Here is a 6,990-nt window from a genome sequence, read left to right as displayed (position 1 = left end):
TATTAATGACAGCCATTCAAACTGAGCATCTTCCATCCAACTATTTTTGGCAGGCTCTATAAAATGAGGTGAATCATTTCTGTGTGAGTTGTAGATGTGAGTAAAACATCCCTGCTTCAGCTGTGATACAGATGGTGTGGTAGTGGTGGCGTGCTCATTATTCCTGCTGCTCATTATATACTCATTATATTTGTCATCTTCCCCTACAACAAAATTAATGATTTGTTTAGGTTCAAATGTTTGGATTCTTGTTGCCAAAACAAGTGCTTTCTCTGCACTACTACGAATGCTGACCAGACTAATCCCTGTACAAATACTGTTTCAATTTAAGACATCCTTGTTAAGCTACACCCACAGGCATTTCAGTTTTGCATCAGTATTCTCAGTTTTCACTGTACATGGAGGGACCTTCCTCATCTCTTATTGATTCAGTCTATAAAAGCCATAATCCTGTCCTCAAATGCCAGTCATTCAGCTCAAGTGTTGCTAAAGCACAACAGGCAATTAGAGCATCGAGTTAACAGTGCTTTTATACGCCGCTGCAGTCCCTTCCCTAAAGGCCTCTAGAGAGCTGATAGTGAGTGTCTGAGTGTTTATGTGTCTGCTGCCCTCAGACGATCCCCTCACTCTGACACACTGACAACACAGGCTGATTTCAGAGACCATTTATAGCCATCTTTAGCCGTAGCATGCTGTGACCAACTTGCCTTACATCTTATGTCACACAGATAGGTAAAGAACCAGTCTGTTGATGGAGCTGGAGGTGCTCTGATATCTGTACCACCATATGAATGCTGAACAGCTTGGCAGACTATTGAGCTTGGTGAGACCGAACTATTTTCTCTGAACACAAAGCAATTAAGGTCTCAGTAGATTCCTATCTTAGAAAGAGCTTTGTTTATCTTTGTTGGTTTACATTGTCCTTTATTCTACTAAGGAAAGCTCTACATACTCCAGTCCAAATCAATACTCAGATGTACCAATACATTGCCTAGTGCTGCTACCCACACTAATGAACAAGTAGTTGTGGTGAGGAGAAGCAGGGATCAATTTAATCATGTTCCCAGTAAACCCTTTAGTTTTCTGATATTCCAGTGTTATCCTGGGGAGGGCATGTGTTCCCCATCTGATTAAGCCCATGTGTTAAAAGGTGTAGCTGTGCTCCGTCGATACAGAATGATTTTTGCAACGCACTAACATCACATGTACACATACTCTACCTACTCCAACCCCTCTGACCCTAGCTGTCTCAAGTGTAGCAATAATTGCCCAATCAATACACTCTATGTCAATTGCATCATGCCAAGAAAGCAGGAAGCCGAAACAAGCAACGGACCCAATCTGCCATTGCTTCTCCCCCTGGGGCTAATCTGTCACTGAATCAATACAAACGATGACACCAGATGACAACGGACCGGGTGATATCATCTTTCATCTGGAGCCACCAAAGGAGCTTCATGATATGTGGCGGCTATAGAGGACTACTGTTACTGTTTCTGACACAATTCTTCAACGTGTCCAGCTAACAGGAGGGAGAGCAGGAGAGTGTGAGACCTCTGAGGGATCTCTTGTTCATTTAAATAATGCTGTGAGCAGCAGATTGGGTCTCTGGTGTGAAGGGTTAAACGAAGCAAAAATAATTGTCTTTTTCAAATGCAATATAGCATAGAAACATAGAAAAAAGTTATCTTACATGAAGTACCAGTACAAGTCCATATTTATTGATGGCATGAATGGGAGGTGTTATTTTCTTGCCTGTGTGTGAAAGAGAATAATGGCTTAAAACAATTATCCAGCAGCTTTAATGTACGCTACAAGACAAGATCTCAATGTTTGCTGCTTGATCATGTTAAAAAGCAGTGTGTTTTGTGTACCACTTACACTCTGTCAATTAAAGGGAAACAGATGGAGGTGGGTGAGGAGGGGAAATATAAAACATCACTGGTACTCCAGCGTTCATCTTCCTCACTCTCAGTTTTTGTTCCCTGTACCACCTGGCAGTTCCTAAAACATTGTGTTAAAAGGTGCACCTAGTTAGCTTTTGATGAATGTCTTGCATGTAAGAAAATGTATTCAATAAAACTGTATTTAAGATATAAGATTTAGTCTGAATTAAAGGGACTATATGTGTGATTCATGAAATGAATCACTTTAGTATTGCCTGTGTGTGAAGGGGTTGTAACCTTACATAAAAACTATTTTTCTGTTACCTCTGAAGGCCAGTATGCCTAATCCTATGTGAAAACGACGGGTCAGACTTTCCGAAATTAATTGGCTGTTAAGTGCATGCGCACTCCCTGTGTGTACCATACACACAGCGACAAGACCGCAGCTAATGAGATGGAGTCTGCTAAAATCAAAAATCGACTAGCTCCCAGCACAATAGAGACTCCAACATAATTGATAAAAACCAATAACAAAGTTCTATGTGCTGAAGCCCATCAGGACAACCAAGAAGCAGATCGACTTCGGTTGAAAACACAGTCAACATTAGGCTTGAGTCACGGAGAAATCTCTGCTTGATTATGAAACTGACACAGAGTTGGCTTTCATCCTATAGGACATGTAATCTAACATTGCAAAGCATGTGTTGTAATTTTGTGCTTTAGTTGGCTCAAGTTAGATAACGTTAGCTCACCGGCTAATGCCGACCAGCTGCTAACATTATCCAGTGCAAAATACTACAGTTGCATGGCTTTCCACTAGGGCTGACCCCAAATAGTGAAAGATTTGATGCTTCAATGGGCGGAGCCTGATTTGACTGTCACTCTCACAGTCGAAGCTTCGCAGCAAAACAAGGATCATTCCATTTATGTGATATGGGGGTGCTCAACATCTGATTTTACATAGATCTACAAGTTTTCTCCCAATAAGTTAATATACAGCCTATTACAAGACACATTTCAATGTTTAATGCTGTAAATAAACATGTAAAAGAAAAAAAACTTTCAATAAATGTTTTTAAAGTGCTGAATGAATCCAAAATTGTAACCCTAACCCTGGGTCATCAGTGCGCACGTGTAGGCGTAGTGTGTATGTGTGTAGTGGCAGGAGGACAACTTGAGACTTGAAGAGACGGAGCCACAGCTTCACCAGTGTCACGGGACTTTCGGGTAATTTATCACCATTGATGAACCACACAAAGAATATTATATCGTTTTTAAACAGCCTCTACTTGAAATGGACCCGTGAGGAACCTCGACGTGCATGCAGTTGTCGGCAGCATGGCAAAAACTCTGCACAAGACCGGTGAATGGCAGGCGAGAGAGAGAGAGGGAAAATGGTCAACAATAAGCTAATAAGTTTAGTTTCAGCTCGCAATTGCCGTGCACAAAAACACACATGATTCGACTATCAGTCGACTATAGGCAGGACTTGACGATTCTGATTCGACTATGTAAATACTTAGTTGGGGACAGTCCTACTTTCCACATTACTTCACTGGGTAACGCGATCCATATTGTCCATTTTCATGCATTTTCAGCAATTTGTTTATACTAGCAAGTTAACGTAACATAAACCTGGATATGCTGCTGTTTGCTTCATAACATTCAGTTTAGATTTATTGTCATTTTACAGATACTCTGGTACACAGCTTCTCCACCGTCTCAGTCACTGTAGCTTACATGACCCACATAATATACAATAATGCAACATAATGGCGCAGGACAACACCACTGTGGAAGACAGTAACAGTATTCACAACAGTAACTCTGTTTAGTGTGGCAACAATCCTGTTTATAATATTCAGTCTAGCTTACTAACCGTTTTGTTATCATCAAATACATTTAACTGTGCTTAGCCTTTCTGGCAAAACATACACAAAAAAAAAAGTGGCAGACAAGCTAATTTTGATGTATCACGTCGGCTAAATGCAGTCATGCAACGAGCATGGATTAGTTCAGCCTCGATCTTATAAAAATATTAATGTAACTTTGCAGTGGGAGTTTAAATGAGTTTCCAGCACTTTGTGTGAAGTTCATGAGTTTGAGCAAGCGTACGAGCACATACCTGTTTGAAATCTGAAATCCGCACTGCTATTGGATGTTGAAAACTACACAATGCCCCTTTAAATGATTTTTTGTCAAATTGTAATGAAAAATATCTTTACAGTGGCATTTCATCAAACAAGTTGTACCTTAGGGTCTCTTCTAAGGAATTTCCAAGAACAGCCTTAACTTGATGATGCATTTAATAATACAGCAGGTTAAATAATTTACATGAGGGCACATGAAGAAAATCCTTCTTACTGAAACACACCTTAATGTCACTATATACACAGCTGTTGTTTGTAACCCTATAAAAAAAAAAATTACATCTTTGTTTGTTTGAAATTGCATACAGTCGCCATATTTGCTGTGTAACAGTCGCCTCTTGGCCATACAAAGATTCACTATGGGTAGTAACTAGGGCTACCTGTTCCGTTTACCTGTTCCTGACTGTTCTGGTAAGACGTGCAGTTCGAGACTGCACTCAGGAATTTCTTTACAGATGTCAATGCTAAACTCAGGCTACATGCAGTCAATCAATGCTGTTCTTGGTTCTTTGGTATTAAAGCTGTATCCCATTCGCTTGTTAACTCACATACTGTCGGAATGTCGCTTGAGGCAAGCAGCTAGAAAACTGGCTAACATTTTTGATTAAATATTTATGTAGCAAACATGGGGGAGTTTCAGTATAATTAGGTATTACTAGAAAAGTAATAGGGTTTTCATTGTTTGGTTCTGTACTCTGGCACACTAGAATTAAATTTTTTATTCATTTATTTATTTATTTATGACATTTCAACAGGGTAATGATCTTAATACCATGGCCACTGTTTACATTTTGAACGTACAGTACATGAAATGTGAAACTTGTCTGAGAATATCCCTTAATGTGTAGAGATTTATATATGAATGTTTGTGACTTGGTGAGTCAGGCAAATGACACCAGTCAACTAAGCATGGGGTTCAACTGCTGAAGATCAGAATGAAGGCAAAAAGCGCCGAAACAAGATCGAAGTGAGGATGGCTGGCCGGTTTGGCAAAACATCACCAGGAAAGTCACCAAGCGTATGCCGATGTTTACTGATGTCTATATTTTGTAGTTGAGGCCATGAAAGGTAAGACATACCTCTCAGCACATCATACCTATATAGATCAGTTAGTGTAGAGGGAATCGTTTGTTCATATTCATCTTCTCTGTCTTACACAGTCAGCACATGTAGCAGATCAGAGGGATCAGGGATATCAATGAAATGGAGGAAATACGGAGAAGAAAAAAAAGAAGACATAGGGAGAGAGAGAGACTTTACCTTTCATCTTTCTCAGATTACCTTCTCATCCACTGATATCTCATTTACCTAAAACGCTAAGTGTGTGCATACACTGAATGCAACGCCAGTTGTAAATTGTTAAGTTATCTGGATGACAAAGGGAATCACATCAGTGACTCTGCTTCGCCTTTAGCAGCCTTAGAGACAGAGAGAGACAGAGACAGAAAGACAGGAAGAAAAAACTAAGTGAAGCTTGATTATTCTTGAATGAGTTGAATGGATAATGGGCACAGAGAGACATTCAATTTGTCATACACTTGTTGGTCGACTGACTGGCTGCCTGATGGATTGATTGACTAACTTGTTGGTTGGTTGCCTGGTTTGCTTCCAGCATTTGAATGAGTTATAACTTCTCGTGTTTGACTGATATTCCCACAGTAAAGCTCTTAACATTATAACAAGAGTATCCCCAATAGCACAGCTTTATCTCTGATCATCGGTGTACTAAAATCAATGAATGAAGAGATAAACTGTGTCTATTCATCATATGTGCTGCTTTGTATAACACATTCGTGTTGTTTTCTATAGTCAGCTTGGTGTTTATTGTCTACAAAATCTTTTGAGAGAGATATTTCAACGTGTTGCTTTATGCATAGATAGGTATTGTCTTGAGTCAATCTTCATGTTACTTTGTACAACACAGAAATTTCCTCATTCTAATTCTCAAATCTTATCTTACTCTGTTTAAGTTATTTAAAATGCTTCTACTGTCTGTCATAATGCGACTCATAGGCCATGACAAAAACAGAAACTTATGAGTTGTGTTAGTCAGCAACATCAGTAGTTGTGGTGTGGATGTGGAAAAATTGTGTAGCATAAGGTGTTGTCAAAGTAAAAAAAACATTGAACAAATAAAAAGAAAAGGGACAGGCTCTGGCAGGGTAGATGAGAGAGAGAGCCACGCTTGAAGGGGAGGGGAGGGGGGTATATTTCCTGTGGGGCACCGGGCCCAGGCGCTGCAGATCTGGTTAGGCACTGCAGTCAGCTCATCTGACATAGAAAACCACATGGTAGATGCAGTAACTGACACAGCACAGCACACACACACAATCAGACCACACAGGGGCTGTCACATGTACATTTCAGTTAAGGTGCACCATACAGTCAAAGACAAAAATATGGGCACCCCTGCATTCTTGTCACATAATGCACTAGTTCTCCCAGAAAATTGTTCAATTACCCTACAGTCAAACATGGTGGAGATTGACAGATGTTTGGGGTTGCTCTGCTGCTTAAGACACTGGATGTTTTGACTGTGTGCATGGCATTATGAAAGCTGAAGACTACCAAAGGATTCTGCTGCACAATATAGGGCAAAGTGTCAGAAAGCTAGGTCTCCGTCAGAGGTTATGGGTCTTACAGCAATCTAGTGTATGCTGTCCAATGCAGTGAGGAATGCACAGACCTCTATATTGGGGAGACTAAACAACCACTACACAAACGCATGGCTCAACACAGAAGAGCCAGCTCCTCAGGTCAAGACTCTGCAGTCTACTTACATCTGAAGGACAGAGGACACCCGTTTCAGGACCACCAGGTGCACATTTTAGACAGAGAAGATGGATGGTTTGAAAGAGGTGTCAAGGAAGCCATCTACACCCGGGTCAAGAACGGAGGAGGGGCTCTACGCCACCACTTATCCCCCACTTACAATGCTGTCCTTTCATCACTTC

Source organism: Micropterus salmoides, unplaced genomic scaffold, assembly GCF_014851395.1.
Source record: "Micropterus salmoides isolate LMB-PRFRI ecotype aquatic unplaced genomic scaffold, ASM1485139v1 Ms_hic_scaffold_6, whole genome shotgun sequence".
Lineage (NCBI taxonomy): Eukaryota > Metazoa > Chordata > Actinopteri > Centrarchiformes > Centrarchidae > Micropterus > Micropterus salmoides.
This window is presented reverse-complemented; position numbering follows the sequence as displayed.